Source organism: Lates calcarifer, linkage group LG7_2 (genome assembly GCF_001640805.2).
Source record: "Lates calcarifer isolate ASB-BC8 linkage group LG7_2, TLL_Latcal_v3, whole genome shotgun sequence".
Lineage (NCBI taxonomy): Eukaryota > Metazoa > Chordata > Actinopteri > Centropomidae > Lates > Lates calcarifer.
The window spans coordinates 11,415,591-11,441,261 of NC_066854.1; the positions used below are offsets into that span (position 1 = coordinate 11,415,591).

The window sequence follows — 25,671 nt, forward strand, 5'->3', positions numbered from 1 at the left end:
TTATTTGGACTGATTGTTTTGGAGTTTTCTGCAGCTCGAGGGAGCATCTCACCGTTTTATTACAATGCCGTATTTTCTGATCAGCCCAGGTTTGAAGGGGCTGTGTAATTTGTTTGCTCATTCATGTGTCACATGCAATATGTCAGACTCCAATAATCTCACTTTGACAAAACCTGAGGAGAAGATGTATCTCACATCTTCACCCAACCTTCAAAATTACATTAATTGGCCTTAGGTAGATCTCCAGTTATAACTCAAATCAAGGTGTTGTTTTCGTTATTTTCCAGCACAGACCGGAACATATTAGTTTATCATCCTTTTGCATGGTGGGAGGAGGGTGGGTGGCTGTTAGCTGCTGAAAGGCAATGTATTTAGCACAGTGAAGATGACACACTTCTATGTTGAAGAATGCCTGGAGAGTGTATCAGTCATGATCATTATGAACTGAGAGGTTACAAAGACAATCTGGGGAGATGTGACCTATTTCCCCCTCCTGAGTGCAGCTGCTCTCTTAGCACTGAAGGCAGTAGGAAGGAGGAGAGAGAGGAGGAGAACTTACTGTAGCTTGATACACAGGATGTGTAATTTTCTAGATTTACTACGCATCAACAGCTTGAAAAATAGGCAACGACTAAAGAGGACTATCTTCACCATCCAGTGGATTTAAGACATGTAAATGTGAGCATAAAGTGTAGATGGATTTTAGTTCAGTTCTCATCTGGGGTCATTTCTTGTGTAAATCTCTGCTTCATATCTTTATTCAGCTCCAAATATGAAGAGAATAGAGGAGGATGTATCTTTCTCCGAACTTACATTCTCCACTTCTCTGCCCAGGCCTACAGTGTAGGGTTGTTCGTAACATCTGAACATGAGTCACTAATTGACATCACTTGGACTAGACTTTTAGAAAGAATGTACAGTGTCAGTCAAAAGTTTAAAGCCTTGTATTTTAGCATTTTAATTGAATTTCAAGTAGTGTAATCTTTGAGATTTAACATCAGCATGGTCTTTTACCACTTTCTCTCAAAGACAGTCGTCAGACCAGCTGACATTTACCTTTGATGATGACTGCTGAGAGTCCCAAATCTTTGTGTTTAAGAACTTAATTGACAGGATCTCAGATTGTAATGGGACTCTTAATTAGGGGTTTAATAACGCTGTGTGCATTGAAAAGGTCAACCAATTAAGTCTATAGTGATGTTAAAGACACCTAGACGGGCATCGCATGGAGACAAGTATACTGTGTGTTGTCCGCTCCAGGTGCATAATTACAGTAATCAGGATCTAAGCCCTTTCCAATTAGATCTGGGTCATTTCCATTAAAATAAAAAGTCATAATCATTTGTCAATGCACCATTCATAATGTGATCCTCTTAAAGTAACAGGAACATTCTTAACATGATGAGGGCATATTCAAATTAGGAATTTCACTTGTTGCCAGTTGATTGCCTGCCTAAAGAATAAGCTGTTATCAGATCCACTTTAGATACAGTGTTGGCTTTTAGTCCTGGTCTACACTGGGTCTGTTCAAACAAACCAGGAACTGTGAACATGAAGTCATATAGGCTGACAAGTAAGTCATTTAAAGTTACAGCTTTGCCAACTGTCATCCTGCATCATAAGGTTCGATGGAAACGCGTGGGGAAATCAAATTTCAGTGACAGCAAGTCAAGTGCTGCACTTCAAAGCTTTTTATGTATACAGTATTTGGTGTCACTAGGATTTCATGAAGAAATAATTGAGTATGAGCATTATTAGTATCATTGGAGTACACATTGATAGCATGTTGCAAATGACAAACAGGTAGATACAGGAGGAAAAAGAGGCATCTTGTAGAGTAATGTTACAGAGAGATTACTGTGGGATCACAATGTCATACACTTTATAATGGACTGTCAAAGTACATGGAGTAGGATACCAGCTCAGCAGATCACAATTTAAAATGATTCTCACTGTCAGACACAGTTGGCTACCATGGTAACCATGTGATTTGCATACATATACATCACTTTTCAGATCAGTTAGGCCTGTAAGATCAGATCCTGACCAGCAGATGAACTCAGTAGAGTTAAACCACTGTCACAAAATGCTGTGGTTGGTCTGTTTACTTCCAGACCACAAACAAACTGCACCACAGTCCTCTTGGAAGTGGACCAAGACCCCCCTTTTCAAGCAGTTGTGCAGTCTGCAGCAGTGTTAAGATAAGATAAACTTTATTGCTCCTTGGGGGAAACTTTTCTTAGGCTCAGCATCACTGCCACTGCAATACAGAACATTTATCTCCACACATCCTTACAATCAGCATCTTTACTATCATGTATATATTTATATAAAAGAGCCAGTGTTCATACATTCAACAATAAAAACCAATCACACCAATAAAAACCATTTTTAAAAAAGCAATAAAGCTCATACAACCAGTAAAACTGGAATATTTCATATACTACACATTGGACCAGAAAACTGCATGTTCATTCAACAGTATCAGAGTGCACACACCAGTGTAAACCCCACTATAAAGTGCATTGTGACCGTGTAAAGTTCCACCTATGCAGCATTTAACTGCTGCTGTTTAGAATCTTAATGGAAGATGGAATGAGTGCATTTTTAACAGCTTTCTCTCCAGCCCAAACAAACTGTGCTAAACAAGCAGTGCAGTTCCTTTTAACCAAACCAAACAGGTTACACGTGAAAGCACTTAAAGTTGAGGTGAGGTCAGAGTTTCCAGGTTGTTGGGTGCGCTTAAAGACCTTTTGTGGGGCACAAACCGAACAGCCAGTAATGTCATACAGATATCCTTTTGACCACCGTAATTCAAAGTCTTCTCGGCCTTAAAACCTTCAGACTTTGTACCTGAAAGGGAGAAAGCAGGTGTTTGTGCAAAACTGATATACTCTGTTCCTTTATATGGAGTGCTAAATGTGGTTTGACAGAGACCCATGTGATTTGGATATGTGGTAGAATTTCAATTGAAACTGAGTGCAGTGAGCAGGGGAGTGAACTGTGACCTTGAATTTCATATCCCATGGCCCAGTGAATACACTGAACAGCAGTGTGGGTTGATCTCAAGCTCAGGGTGTCTACAGAGCGTGAAGCACCTGCGAAATGTTTGAAATAACCCCCCCCTTCAAAAGTGGAATATTTCCATATCTGCTGTCTGTCGCCTGAGACTGTAGACAGCACTAACAGCAGCTGACAGGAAGTCTTAGGGACGCCTTCAAGCTGAAAGTTAATTATCTCATTCTCATCTCAGGATCTGATGGTATCTGTTTCAACCTTTCAGACAACACAAAGATATTTTCAGTTGTGACGACCCCCCCCCCCTCCAGGTAGCAGCACCGATCAGTTATCAGGTAATCAGGATTGTAGGAGTGTCAATAGGACGTTCAGACAAACGCCAGCAGTGACAGAGATGTCTATTGGCCACTGGATCATTAGTAGAAAGAAACTGATCCATGAAAACTCCAAGGAAATCATTACAGAATTCTCTCTATTATGTGGAAGTCATCTCTCCTAAGTCATAATCATTCTTTTTTTTCTTACTTCATTTTCTTTTGAAGGGCAGCAGTTTATAGCTCCGGATCATGGCCGCTGTAATCACCATGTCTCCATTAAGACTGAAATTTGATTGGCAACTCATTCTGAAAGGTCAGAGGAACCCTGCAGTAGTAGCAGATTTGTGGATTCAGCTAAAGCCTTTATCTATCAACGAAATTCTACTATAATGAGTTTGACCTCACCAACTATAATTATGATAACCTAAGAAGAAGATCAACTGGAGTTCTTCCCAGTGTACACTGCTTCTACTAGCTCAGCTGGATTGGCTCCAGCCGCCTGACAACCCTCAAGGATAAGTGGTATAGCTAACGGATGGATGGATATTTTCAATCCATTTGAAGCAACAGATAGAGGGACCAATCTAAACAGGCTTACAAGGTTCATCAGAGTTCACTATCTGTCTTTGAATTTGTAGTGTAATTAGAGTAATTATATTTGTGGTTGTGCCATCAGCTCCAGAAATGTCATCATTTGCTGTTAATTGTTCCTCTGTTGTTTTTCTCTTGTTAGTATACTGGGTTTTATAGCAGTGTACGTAGGGGACCCTGCTACTAAACTCTTTAAATCTAGAATCTGAAGACTTGTTTGGTTTATGATCAGTACCTGTAAAACTAATGATGTTCCCATCAGCCTCAGCTGCACTTTGTGTCAGTGCTAATTGGTAAATTTTCAAATTAGCACTAGCAGGTCACTAGCATGGCTCTGGATTCTTATTCTTGTCAGCTGTTGATGTTTTCTGTACATAATGAGAAATGAGGATGATATAGCATGTATTATAAGCAGGACGACCCTCCTTTTGTTTTTTCATCATCAGTAGATAAACTCCAAAGAACATCACCAGTACACAGTACAATACACAAACTTATGAGTTTGTGTTACAAACAAGTGATATTTTTATTGTGATAAACTATCCAAATAAAAAAGGTTTTAAAGATCTAACCTAAATTAACTTCAAAACTGGAACCAAAACATGAGTTGAAAAGGAACTCCAGCAGAATTACCCTCCCAAAAATCACTTTAATGGCACATAAACAATAACAATTACACAGCACAAATTATAACTTCCAAAAAAGCCTTTGCAGAGCACATTTTTATTGGGCTCTCATGGAAATTTCCGCACTGAGCTCTCACAGACAACAACACATGGAGTACATTCGGAGGGAATAACAAGCTCATCACTCATCACGACCTTAAAAATGATTTCTACAACAGAGAAACAGAGCTTAGTTCTGCTCCCTGAGGAGAGAGAGATACAAACTCTAATGATTGTTGGCAGCACAAACTAAAGGTGCATTTGCTTTCCCTTTCATTATTCCTCGTTGTTGAATAATTAAGACCTATTGTTATTTCTCGGCCACCCACTGTAATGATAGCAATAATTCATATTATGCTGATTAGCACAGTGACAGGGGGGGCGTAATGTATTCCAAATGGCACAGTTTTTTTCCAGCATCAGAAATATTATGTTAATGGGCAACAGAGGCATGTTTCCACAATGAGGTAATATATGAGAAAAATGTCTGAATTAGCTTCTGTAGTAAGGCAGAATGGTGCTAAGGCCACCAGAGTATGTTTGTAATGCACTAATAAGTATTTCTCTGCATCTGTATAGTAAGCCAATTTGCAAGGTGATTGCTCATCAGCTGCCTCCTTACAGCGTCTGCGTGTGGGCTCACAAGTGTGTATGCTGCTACACGTGTGTTTGCGTGTTCGGTTGTGTTTGGTCGTCTGTGTATGCACACCGTTCTCCCTCTCTGAGAGCCATTTTGGTGTGCGAGTGGAATGTTAATGGGGGTGTGTGATTACTCCGGAGCTGAGCTGACAGCTCTGTGTATCTCAGCCCCGATCAGGTAACTGACTCCGTGCCACGGCCGAGACATGCCACTCAAGTCCGAGGGCAGGAACTTCTTCCCAATTACCCAGCTCGCGCTGTTCTCTGCCTGTTAGCAGGAGTGGTGACAGGGCTCCATCCTGACTTTGACGTGGTGTTTCCTCTCTCTCTCTCAACCTTGATGGCAGTGTGATTGTCACACCATCATGGTCTTACTTTTATTTGCCTTTCTCTGTCTACCTGTCTTTTCAGGCTTAGTAGCAGCGTGCCTGTAGGAATGTTAATGTCGGCCTGTCTATTCAACACTTTGGTTCCAGACCAAAGTATCACAACAACTCTTCTAGAGCTCCAACAGTCAGCCAAGTTATTGATCTTTGGTGTCATTCTCTGGCTCCAGCTTTTCTAGTGTGCTGATTTGCAGCTGTTCTCTATTTCATATCATTGCACAGTAAATATCTTCAGTTCAAGACATCTGAGGATATCAGCTGGAGCTCTGGGAAAGGGGAGCTTTTCACTATTTTCTGATTAATCAAGAAAATAATCACCAGATTAATCAACAATGAAAATAATTGTTCATTACAGACCTAATTATTGGACTGGGTCTCCATTTTGTGTAGTGCAGGAGTGTGCACAGACATTCATGGTCTTTGTGAACTGTGGTGACCCCGTAACTTTCCATCTCGCACAGTCCTTTGGTCCAAGTTTTCCATCATATAATTATCACCAAATACTTATACCAAAATAATACCATTCCCTTCAGCTTTAATTGTACTTTGTGTTTAGTGCTTTGCGTTTCAGTAAATATTGACTTACTAATACTTACGTAATTTCTCATGTCATAACTGGAAGTGTAAATGGATTCACTATTGTATTTGGACACCCCACTGTGGTCAGTTATTACCTTTACTGCACCATAACTGCCAAAGATTAAAAAGAATGTACCTCACTGTTTATCTTTTTATTTAATAGTTTTCTTTCTTTACAGTATGATTTCCACCCACCTGCTTTTTTGCACATTGTCAATTTGTGCATGTGGAAATGCTTAGGATTTCAACTTGGTGAATAAATCATGATGTACGTGGAGCATGTGTCTGAAACTTCCACTGAAGCCTCTGTTCCACTGAAGAGACTAAAAATACTGGCAGATGAAAACACCAGATCTGTGAGGCTAGCCATAACCTCCCTCAAATTAATACATGAAACAGACATCAATGACATATTTGCATCACATTTTCCACTGTTTGAGGTTTGATTGACAGTCTTAAGTACATCATCTTCTGAGTGAGTTCTTCTTTTACAATGCTTTAATGGCAGCCAACTGGAGAATTAACCCCACCATCTGTTTATTTCAATACACCAGCTCCTAGCCCTAGTCCTGTCTTTACAACCATTGGAAGACGTTCTGCTCACTACTCCTACCAGTGCTTTTAAAGTTTAGACACAGAGTGAAACATCCAGTAATTGAAATATTTTCTTTTGGGATATTTTAATTAGATTTGTATTATCTGAGTTCTGTGCCATCCTAAAGGTAAATGAAAACCTGAAACTGTTTTGAAATTTCGGCATGTGTCGGCGCGGCGTCTGCCACGAAAGCTTATTAATCAAGTGAAAAACTCAATTTGATATGAGAAAATTTTATTTGACCTTTTCTGGGCGTAAGTGAGTCTTGAATGATAAGTTCTCATGAAAGAGCATACATCAATAGATCCCCCCACCTCCGCCTGTTTGTTGCCGTAGTTAGAGATAGTGGCGGTGGCTGCAGCATGCTGATGAGTCGTAAGCTGATTACGCCTCGTGGTCTGTGTCGAGATTCATCAGAGTTGAGTCGAGGCTTTATGCAGTTTGTATGAAGGTGAGGATATGTGTATCTGCTTCTTGAAAATATACAGTCGCTGATTCATTGTTTTATTTTCTGATAGAATGGGTTCAACTTTCAACTGCAGTAAATTCATTTATTCATGTTAACGAGATGCTTTTTACAGATTCACAATGACGTCTCAGCCTCAGAAAACATGGTTATTTTAGTTTGTGTTTGAGTCTTAAGGCCACACATACCTCCTGCATCCTCACAGCATCATCTAATCTCCTCTTTCTCTTCTCCAGTGTCCATCCTTTCTCAAAATCTTATATCGGTTTTCCTGACCTGGCTCTGTCTCTCTTTTTTTCCACAGAGATGGTATGAAGAGACGGAGCCCATATTGCATTGGACGAGAGCCAGCTGTGTCAGGTATGTTATGCTGCACTGGCCTCAGCTTCCTGTCTATTTGTCAAACCGCTGCTCAGTCAGGGATGTAGCCTATTTCTGGTTTTAAAAGGGCTTTTATAATAGGCAGACAGAGGTCCTGTATTTCACAGAGCCGTCTCCGCTGGAAGAAAGCCAGAGGAGATTGAGAACTGAAACAGAAGCCTTGAATAAAAGTTATTGTTGCCTCTGAGGTTCACTGCTTCAATCTTGCTGTTTAATGAAGCAGAGGCTTTATCATCCTTGCATGCATTTAAGTCTCTTGTGTTCCCTTTGTCATCAAAGGGAATTACTAAATTAATTATTGAAGAGAAAATATGCTGTATGGAACATCCCAGTTCTTCATGTCAGTTCCTTTCTGAAATCTTTCCTTTACTGTATTGTACGTATGTTTTTTCATATGACTTCTACTGGATGAGATGGAGGAGCTTTAAGTGTAGGCCATGTGAAAGCATTTCATGTTGTTGAATTTTAATTTTCAAAAGCTGAAATCTCTCATTTACAAAAGTATTCAGTCCCTTAGCTGTGTTTAGGTGCATCCTCTGTGTTTTAATTATCCTTGAGTTGTGTTTAGGACCTGTTCAGAGTCCACATATGGCAAATTGAATTGACTGGACATTGTTAGAAATGCACACATCAGTGTATATAAGGTCCCACAATTCACACGTCATGTCAGGACAAAGTCCATCAATCTTGCTGAACACCTCCATGATAAAATTGTGGTGAGGCATAGCTCAGGGCAAGGGTATAAAACCATTTCTTAAGCTCTGAGTGTTCCCAGGAGCACAGTGGCCTCAATAATTCCTTTAGTACAGACTGAGGGAGACTGGTCACAATTGAGGGAAGAATGAATGCAGCCAAATACAGAGAGGTCCTCGAAGAAAACCTGGTGGAGTGGAGGTGACCTGAGACTGGGGCGACAGTTCACCTTTCAGCACAACAATGACAATGCCAAAAAAATAAATAAATAAAAACGCTGGAGTGACTTCAATGCAAGTCTTTGATTGCCATTGAGTGGCCCTGCCAAAGCCCAGACTTAAACCCTAAAGAACAAATGCCAGCTGCCAAATCACTGCTTCTACAAAGTATTGAATTAAGGCTCTGAATAGTTTGGCAGATAAGAGATTTCAGTTTTTGATTGGTTTCTAGCAACCAACCGACTGTGGCTGCTTGTTAATTGGTGATGGATCAGGTTTAGTATGATGGTTTATTTAAAGCAGACTTGACTGTCTCTGGGTCAGTGGCCTCTTAGGTCAGTTTTCCACAGGTTGTGTCAGATTATGATGCAGGCTTTATGTTCAAAGTCTGTAGTCTGCCGGTCAGAGATGGGTTACCCCTGATGACATCACTATGGCATCATCAGGGTTATTTTGCTGCACATTTCATGTCAGAGCCACTGAAGACATGATACAACAGTTTTCACAGGACTGTAGGGTAGTGCTAGGAAACTGCTCCTCGTGTGTGAAATTGGTGGAATGTGGTTCAGTATTAAAGGTGCATTCCTCTGCAGTTTGTAGATGTTCTTGGTTATTTAAACAAAACCAGGATAATGGATCTTTAAATAAGACACGGAGAACAGCTTTCCGCCTGCTCTCTCTTCCCTTCCTTCTCTCTACCCTGCCAGTAACTGCAATGGCCCGCAGAGACACAAACAGTTAGCATACATATGTCAGATGCTCCATGCGAGCTAAAGTTCAAATCCCCTTCATATGCGCACTTCCTTTGCGCCACAGGCAGGGACTCTGTGGAAAGGTCACCTCTCACACTGAGTAAATGAAGGAAATTGCTGGCTTTCGCTTCTGCTCTCCATACTGTTTTTAGCCATTGCTGAGCATTAGTGACTGCTGCTTACTCCCACTCACCTAATCACCACTCAGTATGCCAAATTAATACATGAATCATATTACTAATCTGCATATAATTTGCATTTTCTAGCCTTGAAGAGTATTTTAACATGATGTCCTTTTTAATTGCAAATGCTCTGCAGCCAGACACATTGTGTTTCCAGCTGTATAATGATATTCAAAGCTCTAATCACACTGTAAATTTCTAAACCCATCAATGAGGAGAACTTCAAGATGGAATTGTATTCAGTGGTAGTAACCTAATTGAAATACATATTTTCAGTGAGGATGGAAACCCATCTGGTTCCAGTGGATGATAGTAATTGTTTTGTTTTTTTTTTGCAGTGGCTTGTTTTCAGTATTGGGCTTCAAAGCTGCATCAATTCTACAAACTACAAAGAGGCAGCTGAAATTTCCATGCCACACAAGTTGCACTATATAACATGAATGTAAAATCTGAATGCATGACTGATTCATGCACAGCCTTGTGGTGAAATATTTAGTGAAAAGGACTGAATGTGTTGATGGACCTTGGGGCAGAGCAGTCTGTATATTCTTTGAACTTCTTCCCAGATCAGGACCCTGGAGGTTACAGTGAATTCTGTATGAATATGTACAAACTGTTTAAAGGGGGTCCATTTTGTGGCACTTTACCCACTACTTTGATTTCTAACACATTTTCTTGGAATATTCAATCAACCCTTGAGATAATTTTTCAGACAAGTCGGAGGATTTGATTTCCTCCTCTCTTATCTGGTTAGTGAAACAGAAACTACACAGAGACACCATGATGAATTATATCTAATACACTTTAGTAGTTTTAGTGAAGTAGCTCTGTGACACAGATCCAGATAGAAGAGTGTAATATGCTAACATAATTTAACTTCCTTTATGAGCCTTGTTCTCACTGGGTGAGAAACTGAGTATCTTTATCTTGCTGCTAGGCTCGCTAATTAGTGTATTAACAAGGGTCCCATGCAAAAAGTGTTGATTTTAGATCAGAATTTATTCTTGTTTATCTCTGTACCAAACTCAACATATTGCTTTTGATTTCATCATAACATTGCATATAAAATGAATATGAATTTCAGTAATAGATGGATTCAGCGGTCCCCCCCAGTTCAAGTGTTAGTCTACCAGTGACGGGCTAATTGAACAGTAGCTGGAGAGACCCAGCTGCAGGCTCTATTTGCATAGCTTCATCATAATTTATCAAAGACACCTCAGCAGGCACTTTATCATGTTTCAAGACCGATTTCTCCATCTTTTTCCCTATGAATACATTACACCACCGACTCATACATCTTCCTTGGCTGTCCTTGTGCTGAGTGGCTTGCCCCCAAATGAAGTGCGAATGCGGGGTGCAGTTTGTCACGCGTGGTCTCTCCCCCCCCGCGCTGTGTGTTCAGCGTAAACTGCAGCCAACCACAGTGAGATATCGGCCTCAACCCAGCCAATGGCAGTGACTTATTTGACCGCGCAGGCGAGATATCAGGCAGCACAATGCTTAATTCAGTTGTGAAGAAGCCTTCAGAGATGAACGTCTCTGTCTTCGTGCGGTGGTTGTAACTCATTAGTTGATTTTGATGATCAATCACGGTTGAATTATTGCAGGTCATTAGGAACGTAAACCCTGAATGCTGGCCTCTGGGGGGAAATCCATTTCAGTGCAGTGGGAGGGGAATTGTTGATGAGTGGGGAAGGCATGTGTGTGTGTGTGTCTGTGTGTGTGTGGACAAAGTGCATCCCTCAGACTGTATGGCCCCTAGTTAATGGCTTTGCTTGTCAATGAAAACAGTCACTTATCCCCAAAGATAGAAAAGTTGATTATTGTATTTTCCCTGTAAAACATCCCTTATTTCAGTCTATATACAGGACCTCAGCAATGGCAGCTTCTGTGGTTACATTAAATGAGCTATACTTGAACTGCTGGCAGATTTACAGACAAGAAGAAAACCCCCCACACATGCACACACACAGATGGACCTCACAATTTCAAAGCAATGATAAAACTATTAAGCCTTTATTACATGGTTGACTCGCTCACTGACTGGCATTGTTTGGTATTATTCCATTTCAAAGGGTCTATTTGTGATTATGGCATGGGAACAACAATAAGGCCTCTTAAAGTGTCTGCAGATCAATGAAGTGAGTCTTTTATAAGCTTTCCAAACGTCACAGCGGGAAAGGGCAATCTCAGAAGATTATACTTGTCAGATTAAATGAAACTGTGGTGGGGTTTCAATTGGCGAGCAGCAAGAGGCTCCTGATTCAAACAATAACGTCTCACCGCTTTGAAAAAACGGGAAGCCAGAGGACTGTGGATGCATCTCACAGGTTGTCTTTGGCCATGTGTGAGTTGATTTATAATGTGTGTCTGGGTTCAAATAAGTGCTCTGTAGTATGAAAGGGTGATTAATCCAAGCCCAGGTTATTTGTCTTGGCTGACACGTGAATCACAGCAGCATCCCCACAAGACCTTACCTGCAGCGCTCACTCACTGCTGATGTACAAGATTTCAGATCATAGATCTCAGATCAACCGGGCTGAAGATCACACCAGGGTCATGTACTAAATGCAAATTAGGCTTTCATTTAACTTGTTGATAGGTGGCAGTTGCAGCAGTAGAACAGCTCTGATAGCATCAGCTAAACTGCCAGTTATTCAGTGTAACCTCACGGTATGTTCATGGCATTCATTTGATTTCCATTAATAGACCGATGTCACTGAGGAAATTAGACAAACAGGTCAGGACCCATGTAAACTTTACAGTGTAGTCTGATGAGATGCAATGATGCCCCTGGTCCTGTGTAAGCATTACCATATAAAGTGTACATTTAGATGGAAAACTGCCCAGTCTGGCAGCACTGCATGGCTGACATCCTACAAAAGTTGATACAAGACCATTTAGGGCGAGCCATCATGCTGTCTAGTTGGTATTCCTCTCAGACAGTGTAAACTGACAAGCTAGGCAAACAAGCTTCTACTCATGAAGTTGAAGCAAGGTAGCCCACCTGGCTAACATCACTTTCTCCAGCAGCTCCCACATACCCACTTAGTACCATGTCCATCCTGTGTAATAGAAAGGAGTTAATGTAGCTAGTATTAGCTGCCTCTCTTTCATGGTTCCATGGGAGTCTATTTTTGTTTCCACCCACACAGATAACAAACAGCAATTACATTACTGTACCAACATTCAGTCGGGAACAAAAATTCAGCCCACTTGGCACTGTGATTTATAATGAGTATAGATCAATATTAAATTTCTTTTCAGTAATTCCAATTTTGACAAGAATACACAAGTCAAAACACTAACTCATTTACTTATACTCCTCTTTCTCCTTTCTTGATCCGTGGATAAACTAAATTTGTCCAGCTCATTGTGATCTGTAGAGGTGGAAACAATGCTCTTAACCTTCGTTAAAAACATCTTTATCAAAACAGCATCAATGGAAGGTTCTCTCATGTATAGAGAAATATTATATGTTCCTGTCTGTCAGAACTGGCAAACATTTTTCTGCAGGCTGCTTTGTCCACAAATCCAAAGCAGTCCTTACAAGTATCAATGAGATCAATCAATGAGCCTGCTCTTAACCTGGCTGTGTAGAGGCGCCTCAGCTCATAGGCTTTATGGACTGTGAAGTGGGCTGGGCGAGCCTTCTGATTACTCCAGACATCAAACTGGTCACTTCCTGTTTGCAAGGTTAATATCTGTGAGAGGAGCAGCAAATAGTGTTTACACCAGCCTTTGAACCTGGCTTAGCACAGTGCAGTATAGACCAGTGCAGTGTTTGAGCACTGTTGTGTTTTTTGTATAGCCTTAATGTATATCCACTTCAGCAGAGAGCTCTGCCGGTCTTTGCCAGTCAGAGCATCTCTTGACAAATGAAGGTTTCATTTAAAGTGAAGGTCGCGAGCTGCTTTTGTTTTGAAATCAGTGGAGTGAATCCCTCCCTCTCTGAGTTGTATTTCACTTTGCTGCTAATTTAAAGTTTTTGGCTGACACATCCTTGTGAGGAGTCCATAAGCAGTCAGTCACCAGCATGAGCTGTCTGCAGCTTTAACCACTTCTGCTTTGTTGGTTCACAGTTCTGCTCTCACTCATACACAGTTTAACGTTAAACCAACAGAATAAAATAGAGGTTTTATTTGTTGGTTTCCTCCTCATCCCCTGGGCCTAAAGGCTTCAACCAAAGTGCCTTTTGAATGGTCTATCAGCATGTGAAACCCCCTCCCCACATACAGTGCCACTTGTTCTAAGTATCTGATGTTGACAAGCACACCCACTTCATGCAGCAATTTGCCAGTTCTCTAGAGGTGGATTAAAAGGCAGGACTGAATGTCTCAAAAAGCATTAAACTTCGTTTCCCTAAAAAAAGGCATTAGAAGGCTTTGAAAAGACCTAAACCTTAAACCTGTTGTTGACAGTAATGTTAGTTAGAGAATGTTTTTGTGTCAGAAAGCAGGCTGTCAGGTGACATTGCACAGCTTTAAACTAGTGGTAGGATTGTTGTGACAGTGGATTGTGCCGGAGGCTGTTTCAGTCAGCACCATCAGACCTGTTGCAAACACTATCACCGTTAGCTACAGTAGGTAGCAAGCTTATCCACTCATCATCCACTGATCTTGGTTCAGTGGTGCACTGGTCTGTCCAATACCTTTATCCAGTACCTAAACAACTACAGGCCAGATTGACAGTAAACTGTGTGCTTACCAAAGGACAAACTTTAAGGCTCTTGGAGTAGCAGGTTGTTTATTCCATTCAGTATTATTGTATTGTGGGTTTAAATGAACCTTTGCAGCCTCCACTCACTTGGCTTTTGACTGAACTTAAGGAAGCCAGACAGTGGTTTATGCGCATTGGTGGAGACTAAACTAAACTGATGTTTAGGGTTGACCATTGATGACAAGGTATCAAGGTAAAAGCATTTAAAAATGAAAACGTCGTTCCAAAGAGGGACTCACAGGCACAGCTGCCTTCAGTGAATAGCCAATACATTTTACATTCTCTGCTCCTCTTGCATGGTAAATCTCCTTTGCCCACTGCAGCTTTGACTGTTTACCCCCCGCTTCTCTCTTACATTACCCACACTTTCCTTTTCCTGAAGGTGTTTTCACACACGCAACCGGACACTATGTCTTTGAACAGTGTGTTTGATGTTAGAAATGAGCCAGTGTGTGTGGACTGGGAGGCTTTCTCCTCACCCAAATCCTTTAGTCTTTTGTGTATTCAATGAGCGATTGCATACTCTTAACCATGCATGACTTTGATAAAGCTAAACTCTGTGTAGATGAATAGGCCCTCCCTCCACACACTGACAGTACACTTCATAAGGGGGCTTTTATGCACTGCAATGCCTTTACTCCAATGTGGGGGCTTGGACTTTGGCACAATAGTGTTTTGATGCAGCATAAAATTAGAACTAGGTTCAAAAGGCAGAATTTGCGATGGCCATTTATCACGTCTGCCTTTATCAACTAGGTCATTTTTCATTTCTTCCCTGTTTTTTGAAAGAGAGTGGAGGAGAGAGTAGAAAGGAAGCGAGAGAATAGCGAAAATGAGGTAAAAGATGAAGAGAATGACAAAGAAAGAAAAAGTGCAGGGTATCTAGTGGAGTGTGTGTGTGTGTGCCTGCGCACCATGTTCATCTGTGAGTTTCAGTTTCACCGCTCCGTCTTGGTAAACATGTTGACATTCACTTCTACATTTTGGAACATTTCTGTTTTGCTACTGAACTGGAAAAGACAGCCTCAACTTTCAAAGTTCTGCCCTAAACTATTTCTCTGGACGTAAGCACTCTGCCACACAGGCTTACTCTCACTGCTATCCGTGGGAGTGCAGGCTTTGTAGCCATCTCTGGTGGCTCAAAGTGGGCTGCATAGCATACTAAGCACTTTGTGTTGGTGGGATGTTATGTAAAAGTAATTGTAGGGCTAATTCAGTGTAAAGGGGCAATGCTGTGGCACAGTTGTGGGCTGTGGTAGGCATGTCCACTTTTAGTTGAAGTGACACTTTTTCTTGCAGTAATTTCAGAGCTGAGTGGAAATAGACTGACAAGGGAAAGATTGAAAACCAGAAGAAAATCTCAAGCTTTCACTGATCAGAGATTGCTATCCAAACCATGGAGCCTTCAGTGCTTACAATTCAGTCATTCTTGCTTAAAAAACAACATGTTGCATGTAGACTACATGTTTTAGCTCTTAATAGCTTTACAGAAAATATTTGCAAATAAATAGGTAAGAATAAGAACCTAGCAGCCAGTCAATGCAGGCAGATGAGTGTCAGCACACTGTGAGTGTCTGAAAAGCCTTGCACCAGCTGTTTGGACAGACTGGAGGCGATTAATAGACACTTTGTTCAGATGAGAAAACAGTGCATTACAATAATTCAAATGTTAAGAGAGACTCCAATTCACTTTTTGAGGCAACAGTGCTGAGTTTAGCAATGTTTCTTAAATGGGAGTAACAAGAGGGGGTCAAAGACTTGACATGAGAATCCAAAGTCATAGATTGATCAAAAATGACACCAAGGTCAGCTGCTGTGTCAAAGTTCGATTCTACATGTCCATCCACTAAATTGACTTCCACCTTGCTACAAGGACATGCTACTTCCTGTCAAACATTCACACTGGATATAAGAGAGAGGTACAGAACTGTCAAACATATAATAAATATGTATCTATACAAAGGTCAAGCAGTCACTATAAAATGTGTGTATAAGGTTAAAGCAGTACAACAGTGCATGGAGTGAATGAATAATGTATAGGTAATGTAACAACTTATTTTATGGGCATGCAGTTATTTGCTGTATACACAGATGGCTACAAAGTATGTGTGTGTTTGATTCTGGAGCATCATGCTGGATTCAGACAGCTGAGCCATTGTGGCTGCCTGTGATAGCACAAGCAGCACTTGATAGATGGATAGGAGCTTAATTCACCTGAAAATGAAATTCACTTGTCATAGTTATAGTTGCCCCCTTCAAAATAGCTCAGCCTTTTACAGCATAAAAGCACATAACATATCATTCATTGTATTCTCCTCCTCCTCTGCAGTTTTCTCTGTGTATCAGTAGCACTGTGTTTCAGAGAGGCAAGCATTTATTTTGTGTTTGCGAGCAGCCAGAAAGCCAGAGGAGTTCAAGGACTCAACAAGGGCTCAGGTCCCCAGGGGCCCCCCCACAGAGACAATGATGACTCTCCCCCCACCCCCACACCGCCACCTACCTGCCTCCTTCCTGTCCTCCATTTTGACACTGAGCAACGAGGTCCGCTCTGACCTTGCAGCGACTTGCAAATGCGCACCTAGCCTGCTCCTCTCGCAGCTACAGGAAGAGAAACGCCTGCAGCTGACGGACCAACACTGGGGACATGCACGAACACACACACACACACACACACGCAGACACAGCCTCGCATGCACGTCCAGTCATGCGCCAACACACACACACTCAAAGAGTACATCTGCAGTGGGACATGGTTTCTAGGTCCCCTATCTTCCCAGGGGAGCTCCCTATCATCACAGGGTCCAGCAGTCAATATAACCCCTAGACAGCTCTGCCATTCAGCACTCTCTGCTGTCTTCCTCTTCCTCCTCACCCATCATACCTTTGGCATGATAAGTGTCTGCAGCTTTCACACCGTGGCACTGTGTGACCCTCTCCGTCATCAGCGGTGTAACCCCCACCCTTGCTCCAGGGCAGGACCAATTTACAATCTGCCCGCCTCGCCGCTGCATCCCAGCTGACTGTGACACTGCGTCGCCGCTCACTCTGTTGTTTATTTATGACCCCTGGCCCCTCAATGAAGGGCATTATGAAAAGGATTACACAGCCAAACGACTTGGCTCAGGCCCCACTCTCATTACTAACAGCTTGTCCAGGAAGATAGAGGAGGACTCAGACAGGGGAGTGAGGGATTATCAAGGTGTTGGACTGTTTGATCGCTCCGTAAACTGAATGTATGTGCTCTTTCTGGGGGAAGAGGTTTGTCTTTCAAGGGGCACCTGAAAATGCGCAGTGCGGTGGGGGCTTGCGTCGCTAAGGTGGCTGTAATTGAAGTGGAAATGACAAAAGGGACTCCAGAGCCCCAGCTGCCAGGAAGGACTGAAAGCTGAGAGAGAAGTTAGAGGAGCCAGTATGTAGAGGAGGAGGAGGAGGAGGAGGAGGAGGTGGAGGAGGGATGGTGATGCCGTGAGGGCTGAGTTTTTCTCACCTTGGCATGTTCATTCACCTTAGCATAATGTAGCAAAAGCAGAGGAAACCTGCTGCACAGAGAGGAGAGACTCAAAGCCTTGTACTGTCATCATATTTATGTTTTAAGCTATTACACATAATATTTTAGTCAGTAAATATATCCATCTGCTCATCAGAAAAACACATTTATGTTTGTAGTTTCAAGGAGGAACAGAAAGATGCAGATTTCAGCTGCATTCTTGAATTCATGACTACGTGATGTTCGTATCTGAGAAAAATGTATGTAACTTTGGTCTTTTCAAACCTTTTTTCAGAATCCACTGGCTTAGTCAGAGCTACATGGTGCTCAAGGCTGGAAACAAGGCTGCCTCTGGAAGGCTGACATTTTAGAAATCAGTTTCCACCTGTCAGGGTGCACAAAAGAGAACGGCCTTGTACATGTTGGCAGATTTTCCTTTAGGAGCCTTTTTCGGTTTAGCAGCTTTTATGCTCACACACGCAAAAACGTTAAAAAAAAAAAAAAAAAACAATACAACACTCATCAGCAAAGTGTTAAATGGTTGCTGTTGGTAATTCAGACAGGTGTGGGCTGAGATTTGCTACCATTTTCATCCTCATGGACAACTTCACATATTTCCAGTAAAGGATAGCGTGCAGCTGAGTGACAGAAACAAAACAAAATACGAAAATGAGTTTTGAGTCACGTCCAAAAGCAGCAGGTGGACAGATTCTTGTAACAGTGAAACAACAAGCTCTGTTAAAACTTTTGTTTTGTTTGTGTACTTGATGCAGAGGATTTATCTTTACAAACTTTATCCTTTATATTATTCTGACTATCCTGGCATTCAGCTTTCATATAAATCCACTAGGAGAAAGGGTGATGTTGTACATCCAGAGATTAGTGTATTTCAGCATGTGTGGGTGGCTGTGATGTGTGCTGGCAGTATGACTTGCAGTAGGTGGGTGTGTGCTGTACAGTAACAATACAGAGTCCATTTAAGTACATGGCCAGCACTAGTTTTACCTTTTTAATGGTGCTTGCTGTAATGCAGGGTTACTCTCCTAGCCTGTGGCTGGCAGATGCTTCAGTGATCCAGTCTTCCTGTTTCCCGCGGTAGGTTACCATGGGACCCTCCGCTGGCGGCAAGCTCAAGGACAGAACTCGGTATCAAAGCGCACAGGAAGCGTGTAGGATCCCCCACCTCTCCCCATTTTCTCTTCTCCTCTTGCTGTTTTCTTTCAACTCATTCACTTGTTCCATCCCCCATAATTCAAGTCAAAGAGAGTTACCGGCGTGGTTCAACAGGAGCTGACATTCCCAGAAAATCAAGAGAAGTCGCTCCCTTTTATTTTTCCTGGGTGTGATTGATGCATGCACATGTGACCTTTAGCTCCAAAGCATTAGTCAGCTACCTCCTCCTCCCTCATCCATACTTGCATATATCCTTCTTCATGCTGATGATATTATTTGCTGTAGTAAAATGAGGAAGATTTACAATCAGTGCTGGCTTGCTTAATTCAGATGGCTGCAGGGATTTAATGAAGTGAAGTTTTTCATATGGTATGAAGCAGCTGGGGATATCAGATACTGTAAGAATCACTCATTCATTCCATTTTCTTTTAAAGCTGGGCCTTTTTTCCCTTATGATTTTAGATGTAAATGATTGATAGGAACAAAAATCTTTGGAAATAGCGCAGTATACCTGACAACACCAGCAACCAGTTGCATTGACTAGTGCTTGTTTTCATCACTATTAGGCTCAGATTATTATTATAAGTGTCTGACAGCGTTATGAGATATACAGTATATGTATTTAAATAATCCAGAGGGTAGTTATGCATGTCAAAGTAAATCCATTAAAAAAATGATCTTTTTATTAAAGAGTACGATCCCTTTCAGATCCTTTAAATTGGTAAAAGTACCACTCAGTAGCACACACAAACTAACCGGTCAAGGCAGCGGTACAGCAGCTACTCCAGTGTTCTGTTAGGTAAAATAACAGTTTTTGTCAGTGGAGTCTGGTAGTGTTTCTGGTTAAACAAAAAGGATCTTACTCTTTCATAGATTTACTTTGACATGCACTATTGCCCACTGTATTATTTTGGTTTGGAAATGTTTTGGTTTGTTGATGACTAATGGGGCATGTAAATGATCAGACATGAAAATGGAACCATTCATTCAGTCATCCTCCTCTCCCTCTTTCTCTGTATTTATTTCCTCACTCAATCTCTCCTTCCTTTAATTGGATGAAGGGAATATAATGACACACAAGAAAATAAATGGCCTCTAAACAAACAGCTGCTTCATTCCAGGGTGACTTAATGCCACGCCAGGCACGATAACACTTATGAAATGTCCACAGCAGACAGGGAAGATGAATAGATTGCCTGCTAAACTGTGTATCAGGACAGCAACTGCCTGGGAGGGATACTGATACTGCCAGGATCGGCCTGGACGTTGAATATTCGCAGAGAACCTGTGTGATTGTAATCAGAGGATACAGACAAGGCTGGGGAAGGAGGGTTATACATAGTGGCGATAAGAAAATGTTCAGCTTTTTTGCCGATCAAATGCTGTAAATGTTTCTGTGATGGGTGCTGAAAGTCCAATTAGTCTAGAATGTATTTCATGAGAGTAGAAATCAGCTTATTTCAGAGCCATAAACTCATCAAATTCTTACTAAGAGAAGCCATTAACTACTTAAGCATAATTAACACCCACTCGGTTATTATTCCTTCACAACGGAACAGTAAAAATCCTCTAACATATCTTTGAACTCAGACAACAGCCCAAAGCAGTGTAAACATGTGTTTAAATCTGTGTCATGAACAAATCTGCTGAAAGGCTTTTGGTAAAGATATTTGCACAAAAATAACTGGAATAAAATCAACCTACTGATCATATTAGAATCATCTGATGGAAGTGGTTAAAAAGAATCTCTAAATATCAACCTATTTAAAATGTAATTAAAAATTTAATATGGAAATGCTATAAAATATTCAGTAATAGTTCATGCGTTGTATCACTCCAACTATAAGCCCTTCATCTAAGAAGGTTATTGTGCATGAAATGAGAGGAGGGAGTAAAACAAGCCTGGGTGAATAGAACTGAAAATTATCTGCCATACAGTGTAATGACCTGCCTGCCTACGCCTGTGTAATTTAACACCGGCTCTGCAGGACACACTTCATGCTCATGTAACATATACTGCTTTACATCTAGGGTCATGTAAGCCTTTAATGAGTCAGGCACTGATGAGGATTTGAAAAGTAATTAATTTTTCTCAGAGGGAAAGTTTGCTTTCAAAGCAACACCCATCATCTCTGAGGATGATACATATGGAATTTCAGAAATCTGTCACCACGTTGTAATAGATGATTAACTCCCACTTACAGATGAGCTTATAAAGTGCATCACTGATTTTTCACTGATCAGTCCACTTCTCTAGGTTGTGTGGGCTTATATAGAATCTGCTTTTTCACAGAACAGTCTGACTTGTCAAAATAGGAAAAGTACGTTTGTAAATAATTACACTAATTATGGTTCTGTTCTATTTATGTGAGCCAGGAGGCCATGACACTGTGACAGCGAACCTGCATCAGAAAATCACATACTGTGCAAGCAGTATTTTGCTATAGTAGCAGCGCGGATGGGTAACACCACAAATCTGTATGAGCACCTTAAACGTCACCACAAACTGTTGTATATGTACTGTCATATAGAGTTGGTGTCATATACGAGAAGGCTTGTGAGGCTGTTACATTTACGTTAAAAGCAGGAGCATTCCATTTTGTTTGTGAAGGTTTCCTCGTGAATCTGGTAAATGATTGCAAGAAAGATATTTTAAATATCGAGAGAGAATCATGATCTCAATTCTAAGCAAGAATATTGTGATTGTCATTTTTCCAGAATCGTGCTAGCCTAGCCTGCATGAACAATATCAGGACCTTTCATACTGTGCCATGTCAAAATGTCTTCTACTAACTGACATATTGCTAAACTGGGCACATTATCAGTCTTAATTGCATGTGGACCTCAACCTGAGCATAGTGAAAAGTAATAAGCATAAACAAAACTTCCTCACAAAGATGTTTTTACTTATTTTCAGGTCTCAGGTGTGTACTCACCCAATCAGACCTGAGAATAGATCTAATGAACTAATGTTTTTAATGCAAGAGGGAAAAGTCTTTGGGGAAGAATCCTGTGTTCCATGTCCTCTCAGCAGCTGGAGAGCAGAGTTGGTGTCTGTGTGTGATTGACAGGAGCTGGCAGGCTGAGCCCTGGCAGGGGAATGACAGACAAAAGTGGGCAGACAGTGTGTTATTGTTGTTTGCGTTATTGGAGAATAGGGACCACACCAGCAACTGAATGGACCAAAAAGATATTTACAGGTACATTTACACACTGTTTAATGTGCTGCAGCTGAGTAGCCAATTAGATAATTAGCCTGAAAACTGACATTAGCAGTGCACTTTTCCCCTTAGACTGACTGGTGGCTCATTCAGCAAAGCTAAAGTGCATGATACAGTAGATAAGAAGGAAAGAGGGTTGTTGTGCAGGAACATTAGCTTTCTGCTGTATGGCTGTGAGCTGCTGTGACCTATAATCTGATGCAGCTGCTTTGTGCAAAGATCTGATTGGCTGTTGGCCACAGGATGAGTGACAGATGTTTGTATTGTTTTAAACGTTAGGAACAATTATCAAAGTTAAGTTTTTGGGTATTATTAATTAATTCATTGATTAGCTGTCAGAAACACATCTTATCAGCTTCATGAGGAGTATGTGGGTGTGACTTTGATCACGTTTGATTGACAGTGGCAGTTATTGTTACGTGACATCGCATTTTTCCAGCTGAGCCCCATGCACTTCAAACCAGTGTGAAAAACACAGACAGAAATCTCTTGTGAAAATAAAATGTTTGTGTTCACGTCAGACTGGCATCACTCACAACAAGGGCCTTAAACCCATAAGTATCATTATATATCATCATATCATTGTTTTCACATTAAACAGAATGGTCGAGCATGAATTATCAGGTTGTGGAAATTGGTTTCTAAACATCAAAAGGTGGGAGGACCAAGGATGGAAAACAGACAGAGAGGGTCAAGGTGGAGGGAAAAAAGAGTGTCATCAGCCTCTCCTGGATATTTGATGTTGTAGCAGTGGAAACTGCTGCTGTTGAAAACATATTTGACCCAGGTTAGTGCTGCTTTTGAGACTGAGAAAACTGCAGATTTTACGTGATGAAAGTGCTGATCGCCCCAAAGAACAGGGTTTTTTTTTTGTGTGTGTGTGTGTTTGCCACTGAAACTACTTTATAGGAAAAGAATAAAGATCAGATTCTGATATAAAAATATCCACATGTAGAAACACTTGACATATTTTTGGCATTCAATGCAACATCTTCATGTAGAGACAGTGAACAAAGGCATTTTTCATTTCACAGCACCTTTATATAGTAAACAGATCAGTGTGTGGGTGGAAACTCATTGTCATACCTGCAGACGGATTGAAATTCTCCACGCCAAGTTGTCGACAAAGACATGCTCAATGTATGTAGTTAGCGTAAGAGGGATTAGTGTGTCCTACTTGACTAGTGTATCACTTGGCACCAAAGATAATTAAGAGTCATTAAGATGTTTTCCACGAGAGCTTTGTTCATTTTCCGTTTCATTTCACCCAAAGCACAAGGTCGGCATTGTCATTCAGCTGCTCTAACAAGACACTGTGGGTCACGCTCGCTAGCTTTAAATATTCAGCTAAATTCTAACTTAGAAAGAACCATGCTGAATCCATCAGTGGTGTAAATTCTGAGCTTAAAGAATTGTAGAGTATTGTGAAGTGGCCCACTAATTGGTGAGACATCTCTAACATAGAGAATCATTCTTGCATATTAACGTGCACAAGTACGACATAGATCTTCCCACGTGCTGAAATTACAGATATGAGGCAAATAGCAAGCTCATGATAATGTCTTTTGTCTGAGTGAGACAGTGAATCAGAGGAGTAGTTCAGGAGTGCAGCCTTCACTCTAACCCAGCTCTACGTCTCAACGGGAAGCTCCCTCTTCTGCTGGATTTTGTTTTCTTCCTTTCTGCGCGGGTAAACAGACGGCAGTGACATCCACACAGGGAATAAGGAGCTCCGCTGCAACAGGAGATCATAAAACCCAGCGATGGGTGTCACAGGGGACTGTTAGGTTTACTAAAGAAATTTTTATTGGCTGAGGTCGCAGACTCGAGTATTCCTCTTCCCTCTGCTCCCCTGTGACATCCGCAGACAGAAATCCAGTTCTTGATGTTTCTCTCATTCCATCGCCTTTCCCACCAGTGTGATGTGTCCTTGTCTTAACGTACACGTTTGTCTCTTCTTTGTCATTTTCTGCTTCTCTTTTCTCTCTATTGTTCTCTTTGTGATCCACTTCATAGTTTAACATATAATCCCCGTTACACAAAATGATACCTCTCACAGCGACTATTGCCACCTCTCTGGCAAAGTTGTAACTACTGCTCCATTGTCATGTAGAATCAGGAAAACAGCTTCAGGAGTATTGTAATTGTTTCCTATTGTGGATATCCTCAAAGCCCTCCATACTCCAAACACCCCTGCTGTTTAAAAGCAAGAGGAAGTGGAAAATAATTGCAGAAGAACGGTTACAATTTACTGTGATTTTGTGTTTTTATAGGTTTAGGTATAGGTTTGTTTTAAAGCTCAGCAGTATAATAGTGTTATTGACGTTTCTTGTTTAAGTGGCAACAGTCACCACAGGCAAAGAAACATCTGAATCATAAGAATACAAATACACACTGGCTGAAAATTGAAAACCAACTATTTAACACATGCAAAGTGTCTCTTTCCTTTTTCTTTTCCTCTCTTTCTCTCTCTCTCTCTCTCTCTCACACACACACACAGAGAAACACTTTGATGGCAGCAGTGTGTGTGTTGGAGTGTTGGAGGCTCTGTCACCCCAACATGGCGTACCGTACCTCTCAGCTTCTCATATATTCTCTTTGATGTCACCAGTATGTCGACGTTAGTCCAAACCCACGATGCAGCCACATGTTCAAAGACCAGTCAGACATCCTGTGCAACACCTCAGCAGCTAATGAGCCACACATGCTCCAAACATCTAATGACGACGTTTGAGGAAACTTGTGGTCAAGTTTATGATAATTTAGTATTTTTATTCACTTTATTAAAATTATTATTAATCACAACTGTTATGTATGGAGCTGCTGCATTTGATGCTAAAATTTCATATACATTTATTTTGGCTTCCGCACAGGTCCACTCTGTTATTTCTCTGTCCATATGAATCGATAATCACAGTTAGATATGGATTATGTTTTATAGATGAAAAATGACCATTGATGCAGCATCAGAAAACATTAAGGTGTAAAAAAAACTTCATATTACATTAAATTTCATGGCTAAGTCAGCCACAGTAATATTGAAAAGTTATCTTAAAAAAAACACTAAATTGTATTGCTCAATCCTGATTGGTGCATGGAGGCCTCTGACATCATGTTTTTCTAAACCAGTGAGAAGAGCACTAACAAAAAATACAGAAATATGTCAGCAAACCTGTTCCATCTTTGACAAAGTTGTTGTTGTTTTTTTTGGAAAACCAATCATTCATTGTAAGAGGCTCATTGAGATGTAATTCATTTTCAGGGCCTTTAAAGGAAAGTTCCACTCAATTAAACTTGAGTTTTTATTTGTGTACCGTTGCTCATAATTCATGCAGTTACTATGCTAGAAATATTTTAAAAAATCCTCACAGTTTACAGACCAAACTCAGTATTACAAGATCTGGTGGTTTTTCACCCAGCTGGGATACTTTTTATTTGACTGTGAGGGTGAAAATGTTTTTGCAGTTTGTACCATTTATGTTTGCCACCAATGAAAAGTTATTTTCTAATGAATCTGCCCCTGCTCTCCGCCAGTTAGGATTGAGATTGCCAGGGCACTGAATCCAAAAACCTCAGCATGCAATGCGTG

At 41.0% G+C, this 25,671-nt stretch overlaps 1 protein-coding gene across 2 annotated transcripts in view; it reads left to right on the plus strand.

The window, feature by feature from the left end:
- The window catches only part of LOC108900594 (beta-1,3-galactosyltransferase 1), a 96,376-nt gene that overhangs the window by 37,680 nt on the left and 33,025 nt on the right, over nt 1–25,671 (plus strand). For both annotated transcript variants that reach the window (XM_018701744.2, XM_051066026.1), the window contains one exon: nt 7,561–7,616. The gene's annotated coding sequence lies outside the window, so the exon portion shown is untranslated. The remainder of the gene's footprint in view (nt 1–7,560; nt 7,617–25,671) is intronic.